Raw genomic sequence first — 20,705 nt, forward strand, 5'->3', positions numbered from 1 at the left:
TTCCCTCCCCCTCTAAACTTTTTACAAGAGTGATCTTAGACCTTCACTTTCTGACTCCCTGGAGTGCACCCTGAGGAGTCTGGGATGGCAGGGTCAAGGTCGTCTTCGTGCTTGAAGATGCCCCGCCCTCCGCATCTTGGAGGGAGGTGCAGCCCATCTCCCGCACTGGAAGCGGGAAAGGTCTGCTTTCCTAGCTCGCTTGCATATGGGCACGGGTCGGTCTAGACTTAGCCCATCAGACGGATGTGGACTTTGAATGCGGAGCAAGTGACCCGAGAAGGAGGGGTGGTGGTGCACCCGTCCCAGCCGCGGAGGCAGCGGATCCGGCCTTCCGGTTCCTGGTAGTGTTGGAGTCAGTGTCACAAGCCGTGGGCTCTGTGGAGTCCGTGGTGACGGTGGCGGTCTAGGTCTGCAGCACGATCTGGGCTCTGGTAACACAGCCTTCCTGTTCCTGCCCACTTTCGGAAGCTGGTTCGCCAATCTTCCCAGAAATTTTGTGATTGTTCCATGTCCTTTCACTAAATTCTTTATTGTTCACATCAGTCTGGTCAGTGTCTGTTGCTTGCAACCGAGAGCCCTAATGGGTTCACCCGCCCCTCACAGTGGGGCTCCTGCCCTCCTGCCCCCCCTTCCCCCCTGGATAGCTGTCTGAGAGACCGTGTCCACTGCCACTCTCAGTCCTCGGCACCCCAGTCACCATGGTGATGCCAGGCTGACCATCCGCTCCTTCCTCAAATGCCTCCTTTGTCTTTAGTGGAGCTGCTTACCAGGGAAACCGGTGGTCACTATCATGTCTGGAGATTCCCTAGTACGTCCCGAAGTAATGAAAGTATGTGGTTAAAACAACCTTGGGCCTGAGTTTTGGAGCAGCACAAATTTTAAATAATCTGTTCATATATCATGCCCCCATTTTGGGGTTTAAAAATATTCTCTATTTCCACAGTAAGGGGGAGGGATTGGTGTCCTGCCAAGGCAGAGCCGCCTTTTACATGGAATAGATTCACTGAGTTGTATAAGAGCTGAGAAGCCAGGATAAAACAGAACTGAGGATCAGAGGCACCTCTGAAAGAGCGCCCCAGAGGACAGCTTTTAGGTGGCGTAGTGGGGAAACACCGAAGAATGGTGTCCCAGGGGCCAGAAAAAGGTAGCAGTCAGTGAGGACAGAGAGATCACAGAATTAGACACATGTTGGTTACTTGTGTGGAGTCTAATTGTCCTGAGGGTGGGCTGGACGTAGTCCTCTGCTTCTAAAGAACAGAATCCAGTAGAAAGGACAAGGGGCCGCTTCAGAGACTACGTCATAAAAGACACTGTGGCTTCCTCTTTGCTCTCTCTCAGATTGCTCACTCTGGGGGAAGGTAGCCACCATGTTGTGAGGGCACTCAAGCAGCCTGTGGAGACATCCATGTGGGGAACTGAGGCCTCTTACCAACAGCCAATGACACAGGCCTGCCAGTAGCCAGCAGGGCACCAAAACTTCTGCCAAAACAAGAACCATTTGGGTAAACCATCTTGGAAGTGGGTCCTTCCAAGTCACAGTCACCGTTGAACCTTCAGACAACTGTCGCCCCAGCTGACATCTTGACTGCAGCTTGCCAGAACCACTCAGCTAGGCTACTCCCAATTCTTGACTAACAGAAACTGGGAGGTAATAAATATTTGTTATTTGAAGCCACTAAGTTTCAGGGTAAGTTCTAGAGCAATAGATAACTGCGTACACTGGTACACTTGTGCAGTACGGGCAGGACACTGGGGCATTTCACATATTGGAGGAGAGGTGGGAGGGCCGAACTGCAGAAAGGAGCACAACGTCAGGAGCTCACGACACCCCTGGGTCTCCACATCTCCTCTCTGCTTCTCTCTGCAGATCAGCTTTATTGTAGATATATTTATTGTAGACTGGCGTTCACCATATGCTGCCAGGGTATGACTCACTGTCCTGCCTGTGGCTCTTACTTTTTATACTTAATGTCCAAGCCATGAGAAGGGCAGACCTTCCTTCCAAGTTCCAGTCCAAAGAATGCCCGGGAAGGCCTCCGACCGGCCCGCCTTGAATCAGGAGCCACCCAGGAGGCATGTGACGCGGCAGCCTCTCTCTGGACTCGGCGTTAGAGTGTAGGGAGGAGCAATTGCCTTAAAAAGTGGGGGGTTCTGTTCCAAGAAGAGGCTGGGGACAAACAACAAGTATTCTTGAGCAGAGGGAAAGGTGATGGGGCCTAGCAGGCCTGCTAGGAGTCCGGGACACCAGGGAAACTCGGAGTCTTCCCTGGCTTCACGCTGCCTCCCCACCCTGGGCAACTCTCCAGGTCCAGAGGAATGTGTCAGCCCTACCATGGCCACATGTCTGTTCCCAAATCTGGCAACAAGAACTTTTTCAAGTAGCTCCCCTACCCCCTCTGCTGTTGTTCTTCCTCCAAAATTAAAAGGAAAGTTGGAGGAATCAGAGTTTCTTTTTAGTTGATTAAACAAGAAGGAATTATTTAATCGGAGTGGCCAGAGTATAACATTGCATCTGATAGAGCCAACTCTTAGCTTTTTGATTAAGTGCTACTTGTGGAATGAGATGGTACAATTTCTGAGTCATGTGTCCTTTTAAAAACAGTGTCCAGTTTTCCAGTGGAAAATCCAAAGCATCTTGAGGTAGGTGCTTGCTGACCAGATCAACCAATCTGACGGACACTGCCCCGTGCACAGCTCTCTCCCAGGTCCCTTTGGTCCCATGGGTTCATGTAGTGCCCCTCTCTCCCCTGATTAGACCACCGAACGAGCAGCCAGGGCACCGGCTGGCCTGCAGCCTGGGAGGGGACCCGGGGCCACGAAGCCCCACCCATATGCTGGCGCTGGCAAAGAGCGTAGGAATCCAGTTGTCTTTCTTGGGAATCCAAACTGGAAATGCGAGAGTAAATGACCCAAGGACAGCTCATGGCTGGTGGAAAGCTCTGCGCAAACAAATAAGGGCACTCCAATCAAGAAATACAGAAAGAATCCGTCTAGGAGAAACGGAAGTTGGAAAAGTGGCCTGGGAGATGCCAGGGGGGCATTGGCAAATCTGAGTTGAGAGGAAGCCGACACTGGGGAATAAAGACAGTGATTCTCAATCCTGCTGCAAATGAGAACCACCCGGGGTGTTTAAAATACTCACAGCTGGGGCGTTCCCAGGTCCACGAGGCAGAGACCAGGCAGTTAAAAACAGACGTGAGCCACCCTGCACGCCTTAGAGCCTCCGGAGTCAGGACAGACCCCCTACCTCTGCCCTGAAACCTGGGTGAGGCCTGCCCTGCCCACCCCCTTTCCTCCCAGGGAGCTGTTGCGCCTGCGTCAGTTTGCCAGCTCCCCTCCATCTCCTACCCACCTTGCTGGTGGGGGGGGGAGAGGGGCTGCCCGCATCCCCTAACTCCACGGGGTGAATGGTGGGAGAGCGCCCATGCCACCAGAGCTGGGGGCGAGCCCGGGGGCCCCCCAGTTGCCCCAGGCAGAATCCGGCCCGTGGATTCGAGGAAAAAGGAGCCAGGCGTCTGCCAGCTGGGAGTTTCCCGAGTTTTCCGGAGCAGCACCACGCACCGCTTCGCTACCCTGCGCTCCCTCCGGCCCACAAGGTAGGACGCCCCCGCATGTGCCCGCGTGCGTGTCAGAAACCTTTGGCTTGAGTCAGCAGAATTCTTTCTTACTTGCAACCCAGAGAGCCTTAAGCCACGCCATCCGTATCTTGCAATTCACCCCTTACCGAAAGAGCCCGACTTCTGCCATCTTTCCTCCTTGCATTTGCTCTAATAACGCTGGTCAAGGATCAAGTCTGTCATTAGGCACCTCCTTTCAGGAAATTGAGCGCGTTTCTCAGGTCGTGGTGAGATAGCCTGACACTGGGAATTTCAAAGAACATTTATGCACTTTAATTTTGTTTTGTTTTAGAAAAATATAATGCTTATTAGGGAGGCAGTAAAAGGTGCCAGTTTCTTCAGTCAGCTTTGACCTTTATTCAAACGCCGTTTGTTCAGAACCGGAGCGTCTGTAATGGTCTTTGGCCTCAGCCACCTCCCCAGCAGTCATAAAAACACAGAGGTCCTCAGGGAGCCGAATAGCCAGCTAAACAAATGGATGAAAAAGTAAAAAGTGAGAACAACTGAAGTTCAAGTAATAATGTTAGCTTTTTTTAAGTAAACGGTTTTTAGGACAGTTATATAACTGTTTTCAGAACTATTTTAGATTTACAGAAAAATGGACAGGAGAGTACAGAGTGCCTGGTGTATTCCCCACCGTTTCCCCTCCTCTTAACGGTTGAGATTAGTGTGGTACATTTGTTACAATTAACGAACTGATTTTGATACAATATTACAAATTAAAGCCCATAGTTTGTTCAGATCTCCTTAGTTTTTCCTTAATATCTAGTTCCCAGTGCCCCCTCCACAACACCACATTACATGTCGTTGTCCTGTCTCCTTCAATTCTTCTTGGCCCTGACGGTTTCTCAGAATTTTCTTGCTTTCGATGACCTTTCAATTTTTAAATAGCAGTGCATACCAATATATTCTGGGGGGAAATCATGGATGTGTTTGACAGAAGCAATTTTTTTTTTGTCATTAAAGACAAGCTTCTGTTTGGGGCCCCTGGCTGGTTCAGTCAGAGGAGCATACGACTCTTGTTCTCTGGAGAGTGAGTTCCAGCCCCATGTTGGGTGTAGAGGTACTTAAAATAAATAAAAAAAAAAAAAAAAGAGAGACAAGCCTCTGCTTATCTTAGATTTAAGAAGAACTGTGCCTTAGTCGCCAAAAACATATTCCTCAACCACATGTGGTCACAGGAAACCTTTTCTTTCAGGGCACCCTGGAACTGTACCCATATTAGTAAACACTTGGGTGTGTAGGGATTTCAGATTTTCAGTGTGTTTCCCCTTCTGGGAAAAATGGAGTTGAGCATAAATAATAGCTTAGTTTTTTAAGCTTAAAGCAATTTGTATAATATTCTCATATCCCGGGGCGCCTGGGTGGCTTAGTCATTAAGCGTCTGACTTCGGCTCAGGTCATGATCCCAGAGTCCTGCGATAGAGCCCCGCATTGGGCTCCCTGCACAGCGGGAAGCCTGCTTCTCCCTCTCCCATCCCCTCTCCTTGTGTTCCCTCTCTCGCTGTGTGTCTCTCTGTGAAATAAATAAATAATCTTAAAAAAATATTCTCATATCCCTGATTTCATTTGATCATTTAAAAATTTAATTCCAGTGTAATTAACATACAATGTTATATTGGTTTCAGGTGTATAATATAGTGATTCAGTTATTCTATACATTACTCGGTGCTCATCATATGTGTAGTCTTTAATCCTGATCACCCATTTTGTGATTTGCCCCCCATCTCCTCTCTGGTAACCATCGGTTCTCTATAGTTAAGAGTCTGGTTTTTGGTTTGTCTTTTTTCCCCATTGTTCATTTGTTTTGTTTCTTAAATTCCACATACAAGTGAAATCATATAGTATGTCTTTCTCTGATTGACTTATTTCACTTAGCATTATATTCCCTAGATTCATTCACATTGTTGCAAATGGCAAGATTTCATTCTTTTTCATGGCTGAGTAATACTCCAGCACACGCACACAGGCACGTGCATACACACACACACACCCCCCACATCTTCTTTAGCCATTCATCTATCCATGGTTACCTGGGTTACTTCCATAATTTGGCTACTGCAAATAATGCTGCAGTAAACACAGGGGTGCATATATCTTTTCAAATTAGTATTTGCCTATTCTTTGGGTAAATACCCAGTAGTGGAATTGCTGGTTCATATGGTAATTATTTTTAATTAAAGGTGTCTGTTTTTGTGCCAGTACCATACTGTTTTAATCATTATACTTTGGTAGTATATCTTGAAATCTGGATTGCAATTCCTCCAGCTGTGCTCTTTTTCAGGATTGCTTTGGCTATTTGGGGTCTTTTGTGGCTGCATTCAAATTCTAGTTCTGTGAAAAATGCTGTTGGTATTTTGATGGGAATTGCATTAAATCTGTAGATTGCTTTGGGTAGTATGGGCATTTTAACACTATTTGTTCTCCCAATCCATGAGCATGGAATGTCTTTCCATTTCTTTGCATCCTCTTCAATTTCTTTCATTAATGTTTTATAGTTTTCAAAGTACAGGTTTTTCATCTCCTTGGTTGAGTTTATTCCTAGGTATTTTATTATATTTAGTGCAATTGTAAATGGGATTGTTTTTTAAATTTCCCTTTCTCCTACTGCATTATACTGTATAGAGATGCATCAGATTTCTATATATTGATTTTGTATCCTGCAACCTCACTGAATTAATGTATCAGTTCTAGTGTTTTGTTTTGTTTTTTTTTTTTGGTGGAGTCTTTAGGGTTTTCTGTATTTGGTGTCATGTCATCTACAAATAGTGAACGTTTTACTTCTTCCTTGCCAAGTTGGATGCCTATTATTCCTTTTTCTTGTCTAATTGCTGTGGCTAGGACTTCCAGTACTATGTTGAATAAAAGTGGTGGGAGGGGATATCCTTGTCTTATTCCTGATCTTGGGAGAAAAGCTCTCAGTTTTTCACCATTGCATATGATGTTAGCTGTGGGTTTTCATATATGGCTTTTATTATGTTGAGGTATGTTCCCTCTAAACCTACTCTTCAGAGGTTTTTTTTTTTTAAGATTGCATTTATTTATTTGAGAGGATGAGAGAGTGTGCGAGAGAGCACAAGCAGAGGGAGTGGCAGAGGGAGAGGAAGAAGCAGGCTCCCTGATGAGCAGGGAGCCAGATGTGGGACTCCATCCCAGGACCCTGGGATCATGATCTGAGCTGAAGGCAGACACTTAAGAGACTGAGCCACCCAGGTGCCCCTGCAGAGGGTTTTTATCATGAATGGATGTTGTACACTGCCAAATGCTTTTTCTGCATCAATTGAAATGATCATATGGTTTTTATCCTTTCTCTTGTTGATGTGATGTATCATATTGATTGATTTGTATATATTGAACCACGCTTGCATCCCAGGAGTAACTCCCGTTGATTGTGGTAAATGATTGATTTTTTTCCAACGTATTGTTGGATTCAGTTTGCTAATATTTTGTCGAGGATTTTTGTGTCTGTGTTCACCTGAGATAGTGGCCTGTCATTCTTTTTTTGTAGTGTCTTCTCTCGTTTTGGTATCAGGGTAACGCTGGCCTCATAGTATGAATCTGGAAGCTTTCTTTCCCCTTCTATTTTTTTGGACTAGTTTGAGAAGTATAGTTATTAACTCTTCTTTAAATGTTTGGTAGAGGGGGTACCTGGCTGACTCAGTTGGTAGAGTGTGCAACTCTTGATCTCACAGTTGTAAGTTTGAGCCCCACATTGGGTGTAGAGATTACTTAAAAATAAAAATATTTAAAAAAAATTTGGTAGAATTTACCAGATAGTCAAGCCATGGACTTTTATTTTTTGGTAGTTTTTTGATTACCAATCCAATTTTGTACTAGTAATTGATCTGTTCAGATTTTCGGTTTCTTCCTGGGTCCGTTTTGGAAGATTGTATGTTTCTAGGAATTTATCCATTTCTTTTAGATTATCCAGTTTTTTTGTCATATAATTTTTCATAATATTCTTTATAATTCTTTGAATTTCTGTTGTGTCAATTGTTATTACTCCTGTTTCGCTCTGATTTCATTTGAGTCCTCTCTCTCTCTCTCTCAATGAGTGTTCAAAGGTTTATCAGTTTTCAAAGAACCAGCTCCTGGTTTCATTGATCTGTTCTATTGTTTTTTGGTTTCTATTTTGTTTATTTCTGTTCCAATCTTTATTATTTCCTTCCTTTACTGGTTTTGGGTTTTGTTTATTCTTCTTGTTCTAGCTCCTGTAGGTGTAAGGTTAGATTGTTTGAGATTTTTCTTGCTTCTTGAGGTAGGCGTGGATTGCTATTAACTTCCCTCTTAGAACAACTTTTGCTGCATCCCAAAGGTTTTGGATCATTGTGTTTTCATTTCGTTTCCATGTATTTTTTTAAATTTAATTTAATTTCTTGGTTAACCCATTCATTATTTAGTAGCATGTTATTTAACCTCCATGTAGTTGTGCTCTTTCCATATTTTTTTCTTGTGGTTGACTTCTAGTTTCATAGCATTGTGGTCAGAAAAGATGCATGGTATGACTTTAGTCTTTTTGAGTGTGTTGAGACTTGTTTTGTGTCCTGACGTGATCTGGAGAATGTTCTGTGTGCACTTGAAAAGAATGTGTAATCCACTGTTTCAGGATGGAATGTTTTGAATATCTGTTAGAGCCATCTGGCCCAATGTGTTATTCAAAGGCAATGTTTCCTTGTTGATTTTCTGTTTGGATGATCTGCCCATTGATGTAAGTGGGGTATTAAAGTCCCCTATATTATTGTATTAATTACTTCCTTTATATTTGTTTTTAACTGCTTTATGTATTTGGGTGCTCCCCTGTTGGTTGCATAAATATTTATAATTGTTGTATCTTCTTGTTGGATTTTTCCCTTTATGATTATGTAGTGTCCTTCATTGTCCCTTGTTACAGTCTTTGTTTTAAAGTTTATTTTATCCAAATAAGTATTGCTATCCAGGCTTTCTTTTCCCTTCCATTTGTGTGATAAATGCTTTTCCATCCCTTCACTTTGAATTTGCAGATGTCTTCAGGTCTGAAATGAATCTCTGGCAGGCAGCCTATAGATGGGTCTTGCTTTTTTATCCATTCTGTTACTTTGTCTTTTGACTGGAGTTTTTAGTCCATTTACATTCAAAGTAATTATTGATAGGAATGAATTTATTGCCATTTTGTTGCTTGTTTTATGGTTGTTTTTGTAGTTCTTCTCTGTTCCTTCTCTTGCTCTCTTCTCTCACAGTTTGCTGGCTTTCTTTAGTGATATACTTGGATTCCTTTCTCTTAATTGTTTGCATATCTATTACTGGTTTTTGCTACAGAAAGCAATTTTTATAACAAAGACAAAACTGCAAAAGAAGTCACCATCCAGATGGCCAATTGAAAGTTACTCTATCCTAGGGCGCCTGGGTGGCTCAGTTGGTTAAGCGACTGCCTTCAGCTCAGGTCATGATCCTCGAGTCCCGGGATCAAGTCCTGCATCGGGCTCCCTGCTCAGCAGGGAGTCTGCTTCTCCCTCTGACACTCTTCCCTCTCGTGCTCTCTATCACTCATTCTCTCTCTCTCTCGAATAAATAAATACAATCTTTAAAAAAAAAAAGAAAAAAAAAGTTACTCTATCCTAGACATTTTGGCAAACATGAAATAGTCACATCTTAGACACCACACCAAAAAAGTGCACCGGCAATATTAAAAATAAAACAGGTGCCCTGAGTTAGAGGCATCAGAAAGTAGCAGTTTCCCTCAGACAGGATGGGTTGAAAGGAGGGCATTGTCCTGGGTGAGGTTTGGTAGATTTATAAACAAGGTTAGGTAGAAAAGGCTTCTCCACGCACATCATTAACCTGTAACCGTGTAATTAGTAACTTGTGAAACAAAGGAAGAAAACTTGATAAACAAGCTGAGATTGTCCTTTTATCTAACAGAGAACTGTTGGAAGAAAAAGAATACTTGAGATGGAAGTAGAAAATTCTGACGCCTTGGAAATTGTACTTTTTCTAATACTTCAGGCATTGACTAGCGGAACTGAAAATACAAAATATCTTAAACTGCCCCACCCCTGCCCCACATCTTCCTCTGTTCTTGGAGCTGAGGCTTACAACACACACTAAGGCTCATACATTTATGCACACAGCCGCCTGCCCCAGCCTGTACAAACCAAACTGAGCTATTTTCTGAATCAAATTTGCACAACTCTAAAGAAAAAAAAAGGTTCAAAGAACAGGATGTTTTTCAAGGCAGGCTTTTTAGAAGCTAATGTTGACTTGCCCCATTTTAGGCTTTTTCAGTGTTTATTTTGCCTTCTCTGGTAGCTAACAGTTTGGAAATGAGCTCCTCATCTGGGATGGGAAGGTCAGATTTTTTTTATATCTTTGTTCTCCTCTTCATTTGGTTAAATGTCTGAAGCTAGGAATCTACTGGTGCTGCAGTGAGGAGAAGCATTTCTGGCTCATTAAAACAAATCCGCATGGTTTGAGTATCAGCTGATTTTTTTGCTACAATGCATGAAAAAGAGAACTGGATTCCCCTGCAGAGGTCTGGGTCAAGATGAGCGGCGTTACCAATATCATGTCAGTAAAGGCATAATTCAATAGAGCTTTTAATTACAAAATTTAGAAAATTGTATAGTTGTAAGTCAGGCTGTCATTTTAAGTCCACAACATTTCACTTTGGTAGCCCTTATAAAATGTGAGCCACCTCACTGCTGGGACCTTGCAGCATGAGCCAGCCGGAGCAGCAAGCGTGACTCCTTCCTGCCACTTTCTGATCCTCTGATTTGACCTTATGAAATGAGCCCATAATGTAGAAACAAGAAGCTAATTTTCCTGTCTAAAAGTAGGAAGGACATGAATAAATATTTCTCAAAAGAAGAAGAAGAAGAAGAGCATCTCAACCTGACACCTTTCTTCTGACCCATTTAACTTAATAGCTGGTTCTCTGATCTCTGGGTAGATCTCATTACTGAGCGTGGTTAAACCCTAGGCTTGGTAGCTGTCTATGCACGTGACTAGTTTCACTATCCATCCTCGTGCTTCAGGGCCAATTTAAGCATGCAAATCCTATGTGGGCAGGTTTTTAAAGTTGGTGAGAAAATTTTATTTTATTCTGGCTAAAACTAATCATACTATTTTCTAAAATGAGCCTTTACTTTTATTGCTTTTTAAAAATCCCAGTCAAGGGGCGCCTGGGTGGCTCAGTTGATTAAGTGCCTGCCTTCAGCTCAGGTCATGGTCCCAGGGTCCTGGGATCAAGCCCCGCATTGGGCTCCCTGCTCAGCGGGAAGCCTGCTTCTCCCTCTCCCTCTGCCTGCCGCTCCCCCTGCTTCTGCTCGCTCTCTGTGTATCAAATAAATAAATAAAATGTTTTTTTAAATAATCCCAGTCAATTTGAAAGTGAAGTTGTAAAGATGCCAATGATTTTAAAAATCCGCCCTTTGAGAAGCACTATGCTGAGCATCCATGTGTGACTGTAGCTACTACCACACTGTATTCTAGTTGGAGGCCAGCCTAGGGAAGTCAGAGCTGAATACAGCTCCTCTTGCCACAAAACCGGCTGAATCAGAACCGAGGTGGTTGAGAAGTAGACAAGCACTATTTGCACATAAACATGTCTATCCAGCATGAGAACATCTGATCTACTGTGTTAGTTCTATGGAGAGAGGTCAACTGATGTCATGTGTAAAAATCAATAGGTTGATTGTCCAAACTTTCCCAGATTTCAACTGGTTATGTGGGACAAAATAGACATGTTAGCATAATCACGATGAACTGACCATGATCTTAACTGCATTTAAGGAAAAATATGAAGGTTTATTACCAGTGCATTTTCTCATTTACTTCTGTACTCAGGAAGGGTGAGACTTTATTTTGTTCCTGATTTCCCCTAAGTAAATGATGGGAAAATTTAACAAACTAGCTTAGGTCAATTTATTAAGTTATAAAATGTAACATTCTGATGTCAACTCTGACAAAGAAAGTAGGAACATAACGCTGCTCACACGCTGTGATGTCAAGTTGTGGTGAGTGGATTATATTCTACATGGCAAACACTGTATATGCATAAGGGAGCTGAAGTCTTCTGCACCCCCGTGAGGCTATCCTTTTTGGTTAAGAAATAATGGTTAGAAGGTAGAATCCAACTTTGTTGTTGTATACAGATGCTGCCAAAAGAAAAAAGGTGTATCAGATTCTGAAAGGCACAGTTGTAAAGCTTTCGGTGTAAAGCTTCCTCGAAGCAAGAGAGACTGGATTAGAGTCCAAAGTAGCTGGGCTCTTTTCCGCTATGTGGACGTCGCTGCCATGGGTCGCGTGCACGCTGCCGGGAAATCGGTGTGATCCGGAGAGACTCGCTTGGTGTTCACAAGCATGTTTTGTGACAGACAGTACGATCTTGAGAGTTCTTAAGGCCAAAGGACTTTCTCCTATGCTCCTGAGGATCTCTACCATGTGATTAAGAAAGCTGTTGTTATTTACAAGCCTCTTGAGAGGAACAGAAAGGGTAAGGATGCTAAATTTGGACTATATTCTGATCAAGAGCCATAATCACTGGACGGCTCGATATTTGAAGACCGAACAAGTCCTTCCCCCCACCACCTCGCCCCCAGTTGGAAATTTGAGTCATCCACAGCCTCTGCCCTGGTGGCATAAATTTGTCCATGTATTCAAGCAATGAAATCATTGTCTAGCTAGAACAAAAATGTAGCTGAGGGAAACTCAGGTGTACGATGCCTAAAAGCCTACTATGGTGGTCTGTAAAAACATAGACTGTGGCGCTCTCCATCCATCCTGTGTTTTGAAGAACTGCCTGTAACAATCACAGTTGTGGGGAGAGACAATTCCAGTTGTTGTTTTAAGTTTTAAAAGAGATACAAATCTATGTCTTAGCACCTTTGGCATTTTTGTCCAAACAGACTCTGACAAAGAAAGTAGGAACAGAACCCTGCTCACTTCCTTTCTCCACTGTCCGGTGGTTCTGCCCCAGCGGCCGGGATGCCTCGTTTATTCTGCCCTTCACAGATGCAGAGCTTTACATGTTTCCATGGTGGGAAGGGGTTCCTTGTCCTCAAACTCACTGTTAAAATCCATGCCCAGAACCTGCACCTCACTCTCCCAACTTGACTCCTCTGTGGCTCCTCAGGCTTGTGCACCATTATTTGGGGTTTGGGGGTTTTGTACATTTTCCTCTGTTGTCAGGCCCATTCGCTTGGTGCTGGGATCCTGCCTTAAACCTCAGCCAGCCAGACTTTGTCACAGTTTTTCTATATTTTGGGGCAACTTCTGTTAATCTCTGACCCAAACTGGCTGGGTCTCCTATTTGAGGATTCTTTAGAGAGTCATTCTTTATCTTTGTTATGCCATCTCTTTGATCCATCTCCATCTGGATTTCTTTATTTAATTCACTGACTTTCTTTTATAGCTTCTTCCTTCTTTGTTGAGGTGGAAGATTACTGAAATCCTCTAGCATTGTAGCCCCTGCATTTGAGGCTTTTGAAGCAGTGAATTTTGAGTTTGAAGATCATGAATTCACCGAAGCAGCGAGTTCCTTTTTCTGTTTGGGAGACTTATTTATTCTTATAAACAGCCATAACTTCTTTTTGGATTTGCTAACAGATTTGACCTCTGGTTTGCCTTCTCTGGAATTGGAAAGACTGTTCTCAGACACAGTACACTTCTTTGGCTGAGTGTCATCCTCAGGTGTCTCTGCGAGGCTCAAACTCTGACCTGACAGTTTCTATTACAAGCTGTGACATTTTCCAGATCACTGATTCAGCTGCTTTTCCTGTTCTCTCCGAGAACTTTTCATTGATTGCTATCGCCCGCTGATCAATCTCCGCACGTCTTCATCGATTCTCCCAATCTCACTCTCCTCCTTGCCTCCACTCTTTGTGTTTTCTGCAACATGTTGGAACTGTGAGGATGTTAATATTCACGCAGCACATGGTAGCATTTCTTGGAGAATTGAGGCGTATTCTGCATCGCTGTCCTCTGCCATTGGCAATGCCTTCGAACTTGGTGGTGTGCCTTTTCACCATCTACCTTTTAAAACATTCCCGTCAGCATCATTTTCTCAAAACACTGCTGAGCTCTGCCAGTCTTTCTGCAATCTTGCTCAAATCGTCTTTGACTTAAGTTGCTTCCGGTGAGCATCTGTCTTCCGTGATTCACGAGAGTGCCATTCCCAACCCGCACAGGTCTTGGCCACAGCCCACACATTCCACAGTTGTCTGTGATGTCAAGTTGTGGCGGCTCGATTAGGGATGCCCCGTGTGATCACTCATTTGGCTCACAGGGTGGAAGGGAAAGCTTTCCATGATGTGTGCTTGTATTTTTCTTCCTCCTTCAACTTCTTTTGAGGTTGGTATTTCTTCAAACGGTCCTGAGTTGCTCTGCATAGCTGAGTCGATCTCTGTCCCTTCCCTGACGCATGGGATATATTTTTCAAGAATAGCAATTTCTCACTGTGTGTGGTTTTCTAAGTCAAACTGATCCCTCTGTGCCCCAGGCCAGGTGCGGGAGGGCAGGGGGAAGGGGTGCTTCCCAGGGGCACGGCTCCTTGTGGTCCCTCCCTGGCCACCCCCCATCTCATCCCCTTGTCACGCGTCATGCAGGGGCTGCCTCCTGGGTCTCCTCCAGCCCCCCGCCCCCCATCACTCCTCACCTACATGCCCGCCCTGCACTCCGTGTGTGTTAATTTGTAAGTGACCAGGAGGTGGACTTGGACAAATGGAAAATGTAATCTTGTTCTTATATAGAAGGACTCAACCGCATAAAAACGTCAGTTCTAAGTAACTTGTAAATTTAATGTGAGTCAAATAAAAGTGTCAACAAGTATTTCTTTCCTGGCACTAGGCAGGTTCATTCCAAAGTTCACATAGAAAAATAAACATGCAAGAACAGCTAGGAAACTCCCGAAAGAGAAGAGCAGTGAGGATATATTTAACTAGCTGTTAAAATATACGGTCCACGTTAATATTAAAATATCCATGCAACTGCTTGGTTGTGTGGGCCTGGCCCCATATGCCCAGCACCCAGGACAGCAGCTGCCGAGAGCAAGGTGCTCTGTACCAGCTACGGAGTGAGCGGCTCTGGGACAAGGGGCAGCAGCTTTTCCTCCAGGTTCTGAATGCGAACATGCCGAAGAGTCTAAAAGTCTTTGCAGAAATGTGTCTTCAGGTGATCAGGAGGAAGTGAATTTCCGAGACTCTCACTTCTCTGGCATGAGCCACAGCCTGTGGTGCCTTGGAGGTGCCCGTTCTCATCTGACCTCGTTCAGAATATTTCTGTTCCCAACGACCTTGGATTACTGATTCAGAACCATGTATCCTGTGTCCTGTACGGAGACTCTGCATGTTCTCAGGAGGCCCTTCAGCACTCTCTTCCCATGGTCTTTTATGGCCTCATGCGTCATCCCGTATATTCCTTCCCGTTAAATAGCTGTTGGATCATCTGCTTTGGTTATTCTGTTCTCTGCATATCAGTTACGCTTTCAGCATAGACACTGTTTGGTCTGTTATCAAGTAATCTTGACTTTGTTGAGTAGGTGAGATATTCTTTTTCATCTTTTTGAAAATAGATTGCAGTCACCATCTAACCTTGTGTCTTGCTTGCAAAGGACTTGCTGTCTTTGCATTCTTAATGTTCTTTGTGCGGCAAAAGGTTTTTTTGTTTTGTTTCAGATAACTTGTCTTCCTATTTATTCGGACTTCTTTGAGTAAAATCTTGTTGATCTTTTTGTTCTTATTGATAACTTATTTGGAGTTTTATAGTTTATGTAATATTTTAATAGATTTTAAAAGGAATGAGTTTTCGGTGGTATTACTTGCACTACCATTAGCCTGAAAACCGCTTGGTATTTGAGAAGCCACTAGGAGCGGGAGGCGCTGAGGCAGTAATCCGATGGCGAGAAGACCCCGCCTGGCCTGCGGTGGTACTACAGGTGCGAGCCCGGCCGGGGGCTGCAGGGCCCCGCGACAAAGCCGGGATGGCGCACCTTATCCTGAGAGCTGTACCAAGTGCGGAGCAGTGAGGATGTTACAGGGAAATTGTATCATCTGATTTGGTTTTTATGACTATTATCTGGGTAAGATTGGTTTTGGTGAGGTGGGCAGAGAGATCAAATAGAGACAGGACAGCAGGCTTTCAACTGACACTTGTTGAAAAGGTGCAAGAGCACAACTTTCTGCAGAGCCCCCTTGTTGCAGCCTCTGCCTCTTATGCCTCCAGGCCCCCGGGCTGCCGGCCATGCCTTAAGCTCTGCTTGGGGGTAGGTTCTTGCCAGTAGAACAATGGTATCCCTTGAGTACACGGCTCCTAAGGTGCAGAAGAAGTGGGGGGGGGGTATAGTTGGACAGGGCACAAACTTTCGTGTCAGACACACCTGGGTTTGAGTCTGGGTTTTGCCACTCCCTAGCTGGATGGTCTTGGGTGAGTCACTCAATCTTCTGAAAGGTCTCATTTTTAGACCAAGTTATGAGAGGCCTCTGTCCTGCGCCACCAGCTTTAGAAGGGCCTGCTGTGGTCCTCTTCCAGCAAGCCCCTGCCCATGGTGGGAGGACTCTATGCCAATGATCGAGGCCCATGTGGTAGTCCATATGAATGGTGCTCACCCCCCACCCCCGCCCAGACTTGTGCAGTGCACACCCTGTGCAACTGCAAGGTGTGAGCTGCTAATAATATTGGCAAGGAGGAGCAGCATTGAGGACACTGAGGGGGTAAAATCCAGACTTGGTAGGTGTCAGGATATGACCAGGAGAATGATGATGCCATCAACAGCCAAAGGAAGGTATGGCAGGAAGTAGAGAGGTCAGTGTTTGGTGTGTTAAGGCTTTGGCCCTGCAAAACGGCTACCCAGAGCTACCCAGCAGCCTGAACTCATGAGGGAGGTCAGAGCTAGACATGATTTTGGAAATCATCATAGTGGGGTCATAGTTGAGACCAAGTGGCTGTCTGAGGCCTCAGAAGGAAAGCCTATAGGCCATAGGGAAGACTGAGACTGCCCCTCTCAAGAGCATCTGTATTTATCCTACTTTGTTTTAGTTTATTTTGCTTAATTTTATTTTTTTAAAGATTTATTTTTATTTTTTAATTTTTTAAAGAAGATTTTATTTATTTGAGAGAGAATGAGGGAGAGTGAGAGCATGAGGTGGGGGAGAGGCAGAGGGACAAGCAGACTCCCAGCAGGACTCAATCCCAGCACCCTGAGATCATGACCTGAGCCGAAGGCAGATGCTTAACCAACTGAGCCACCCAGGCGTCCCAAGATTTATTTATGTTTAGAGAGAGAGCACATTAGCAGGGGGAAAGGCAGAGGGAGAGAATCTCAAGCAGACATCCCCCTGAGCACAGATCCCAAGGCAGGGCTCAATCTCATGACTCTGAGATCATAAACTGAGCTGAAACCAAGAGTGGGGCATGCAACCAACTGAGCCACCCAGGTGCCCCTGTTTTATTTTAATTCCAATAAACATACAGTGTTAAATTAGTTTCAAGTGTACAGTATAGTGATTCAGCAATTCTATGCATTACTCTGTGCTCATCAAGATAAATGTACTCTTAATCCCCTTCACCTATTTCAGCCATTCCTGCCCTCCTGCTTCCCCCATGGTAAACATCTCTTTGTTCTCTGTGGTTAGGAGTCATTTTGTTTTTGGCTTGTCTCTTTTTTATTCGTTTCTTGAATTTCACATATGAATGAAATCATATGGTATTTGTCTTTTTCTGACTTAATTTGCTTAGCATTATACTCTCTAGATCTATCCCTGGTGTTGCAAATGACAAGATTTCATTCTTTTTGATGGCTGAGTAATATTCCTCTGTGTGTGTGTGTGTGTGTGTGTGTGTGTGTGTGTGTGTGTGTGTGTGTAAAGATCTAAGATATATATCAGATATATATTGTATATCTTCTTTATCCATTCTTCTATTGATGGATACTTAATCTATTTCTGTAATTTGGCTATTGTAAAAAATGCTGCAATAAACATTGTGGTTCATGTATCCTTTCAGATTAGTGTTTTCCTCTTTTTGGGTAAATACCCAGTAATATGATTACTGGATTATATGGTACTTCTATTATTAATTTCTTGAGGAACCTCCATACTGTCTTCCACAGTGGCTGTACCAGTTCACACTCCCACCAACAGTGCACAGGGGTTCCTTTTTCTCCACATCCTTGTCAACACTTGTTTCTTGTGTTTTTTATTTTATCCATTCTGACAGGTGTGAGGTGATATCTCATTGTGGTTTTGATTTGCATTTCCCTGATGATAAATGACGTTGAGCATCCTTTCATGTGTCTCCTGACCATCTGGATGACTTTGGAGAAATGTCTGTTCATGTCTTCTGCCCATTCTTAATTGGATTATTTATTTTCTTGGTGTTGAGTTGTATCAGTTCTTTATCTGTTTTGGATACTAACCCCTTATGGGATATGTCATTTGCAAATATCTTCTCCCATTCAGTAGGTTGTCTTTTTGTTTTGTTGTCTTTGGTTTCTTCTGTTGTCCAGAAGCTCTTTATTTTGATGTAGTTCCAATAGTTTGTTTTTGCTTTTATTTCCCTTGCCTCAGGAGACCCATCTAGAGAAATGTTGCTACAGCCAGTGTCAGAGAAATTACCACCTGTACTCTCTTCTAGGATTTTGTTTGTTTGTTCCAGGTCTCGCATTTAGGTCCTTAATCCATTTTGAGTTTATTTTTGTGTATGGCGTAAGAAAGTGGTCCGGTTTCATTCTTTTGCATGTAGCCGTCCAGTTTTTGCAACACCATTTGTTTGAAGAGACTGCCTTTTTCCCCACTATATATTCCTTTCTCCTTTACCAAAGGTTAATTGACCATATGAGTTTATTTCTAGGTTTTCTAGTCTATTCCATTGATTTATATGTCCATTTTTATGCCAGTACCATACTGTTTTGATTACTGCCACTTTGTAATATAACTTGAAATCTGGGATTGCTATTCCTCCCGTTTTTCTTTTTCAAGATTGCTTTGGTTATTCAGGGTCTTTTGCGGTCCCAAATTTAGGATCATTTGTTCTAGATCTGTGAAAAATGCTGTTGGCATTTTGATAGGGATTGCACTAAATCTGAAAATTACTCTGGATAGTACAGGTATTTTAACACTATCTGTTCTCCCAGTCCATGAGCATGGAATATCTTTCCATTTCTTTGCATCATCTTCAGTTTCTTTCCTCAGTGTTTTATAATTTTCCAAAGTATAGGTCTTTCACCTCCTTGATTAAGTTTATTCCTAGGTATTTTATTGTTTTTGTTGCAATTGTAAATGGAATTTTTTCTCTTTCTGCCACTTCATGATTAGTGTATAGGAATGCAGCAGATTTCTGTACACTGATTTTGTATCCTGTGACTTTACTGAATTCATTTATCAGTTCTTTAGTTTTTTGATGGAGTCTTTAGGGTTTTCTAAATACAGCATCATGTCATCTGTAAACAGTGAAAGTTTTACTTCTTCCTTACCAATTTGGATGCCTTTTATTTAGGTTGTCTGATTGCTTGTGGCTGGAAATTCTAGTACTATGTTGAATAAAAATGGTGAGAGTGAACATTCTTGTCTTGTTTCTGACCTTAGGGGGAGAAGCTCTTGGTTTTTCACCATTGAGTATGATGTTTGCTGTGGGTTTGTCATACATGGCCTTTATTATGTTGAGGCATATTCCCTCTAGACCTACTTTGCAGAGGGCTTTTATCATGAATGGATGTTGTACTTTGTCAAATGCTTTTTCAGCATCTGTTGAAATGATCATATGGTTTTTATCCTTTTATTAAGGTTTTATTTGAGTGAGAGCACGAAGGGAAAATGAGAGGGAGAAGCAGACTCCCTGCTGAGCAGAGAGCCCAACGTGGGGCTTGGTCCCAGGACCTTGAGATCATGACCTGAACCGAAGGCAGACACTTAGCTGAGTCACCCAGGAGCCTCTATCCTTTCTTTTATTGATGTGATGTATCATGTTGATTGTTTTGCAAATATTGAACAAACCTTGCATCCTGGGAGTAAATCCCATTTGATCGTGGTGTATGATTTTTTAAATGTATTGTTGGATTTGGTTTCCTAACATTTGGTGATGGTTTTTACAACTATATTCGTGAGATATGGGCTTGTGTGTTTTTTTGGTAGTGTCTTTATCTGGTGTTGGTATCAGGGTAATGCTGGCCTCATAGAATGAATTTGGAAGTTTTCCTTCCTCTTCCATTTTTTTAAGAATAGTTTGAGAAGGAGTAAGTATTAACTCTTTAAATGTTTGGTAGAATTCTATGAAGCCATCTGGTCCTGGACTCTTGTTTGTTGGGAGTTTTTTGATTACTGATTCATTTTTGGTTAACTGCTCTGTTCAAATCTTCTATTTCTTCTTTAGTTATGATAGGTTATATGTTTCTAGGAATTTACCCATTTCTTCTAAGTTGTCCAAATTGTTGGTCTTTATAAGTTTTCATATTGTTACAATTGTATTTCTGTGATTGGTTGTTATTTCTCCTCTTTCACTAGTGATTTTGAGTCTTTTTTTAAATGAGTCTGGCTAGAGCTTTATCAATCTTGTTGATCTTTTCAAAGAATCAGTTCCTGGTTTCATCGATCTGTTCCTTTAGTTTGTTTCTACATAATTTCTTTCTGCTCTAATCTCTTCTTCTTTCCTTCTGCTGGTTTTGGGTTTTGTTTGTTGCTTTTTTTTTTAGCTCCTTTAATTGTAAGGTTAGAGATTTTTCTTGTTTCTTGAGGTAGGCCCGTATTGCTATCAACTTCCCTCTTAGAACCACGTTTGCTGCAGCAGGCCTGGCAATCTGAATTATGGGAATGCTCCTCTCCCCAAGGTCTAGGGCTCCATATTTGGCCCTTCCTACTAGACCTGGTGTTCAGGGCATCAGAATGAAGCTAGATTCAGACGTTCTCTAGGAAATATTCCATCAGAAGTGAAAAGTCTTAATCGTGAGGGGGCGGGGGTCTCCAAATTGAATGAAAAAAGGGGATAAAAGATAAAAGTGGGGGGAGCAGAAACATAGATGAGAAAAAGGCCATCTCCATTTTGCCCCTGCATATGCAGCTCTAAAAGCTGATGGCCTTTGAACACTATGCAGGTGGCAGGAGGAGACCAGGCCAGGCTCTGCTG

General features: G+C 43.1%; 1 pseudogene; it reads right to left on the reverse strand.

The window, feature by feature from the left end:
* Positions 1-1,759: 1,759 nt before the first annotated feature.
* On the reverse strand, positions 1,760-14,170 carry LOC114218879 (formin-binding protein 1-like; annotated as a pseudogene).
* Positions 14,171-20,705: the final 6,535 nt, after the last annotated feature.

This window comes from Eumetopias jubatus, unplaced genomic scaffold (genome assembly GCF_037043125.1).
Source record: "Eumetopias jubatus isolate StellerSeaLion01/CBP00866 unplaced genomic scaffold, mEumJub1_p1.0 scaffold_9, whole genome shotgun sequence".
Taxonomy (NCBI): Eukaryota; Metazoa; Chordata; class Mammalia; order Carnivora; family Otariidae; genus Eumetopias; species Eumetopias jubatus.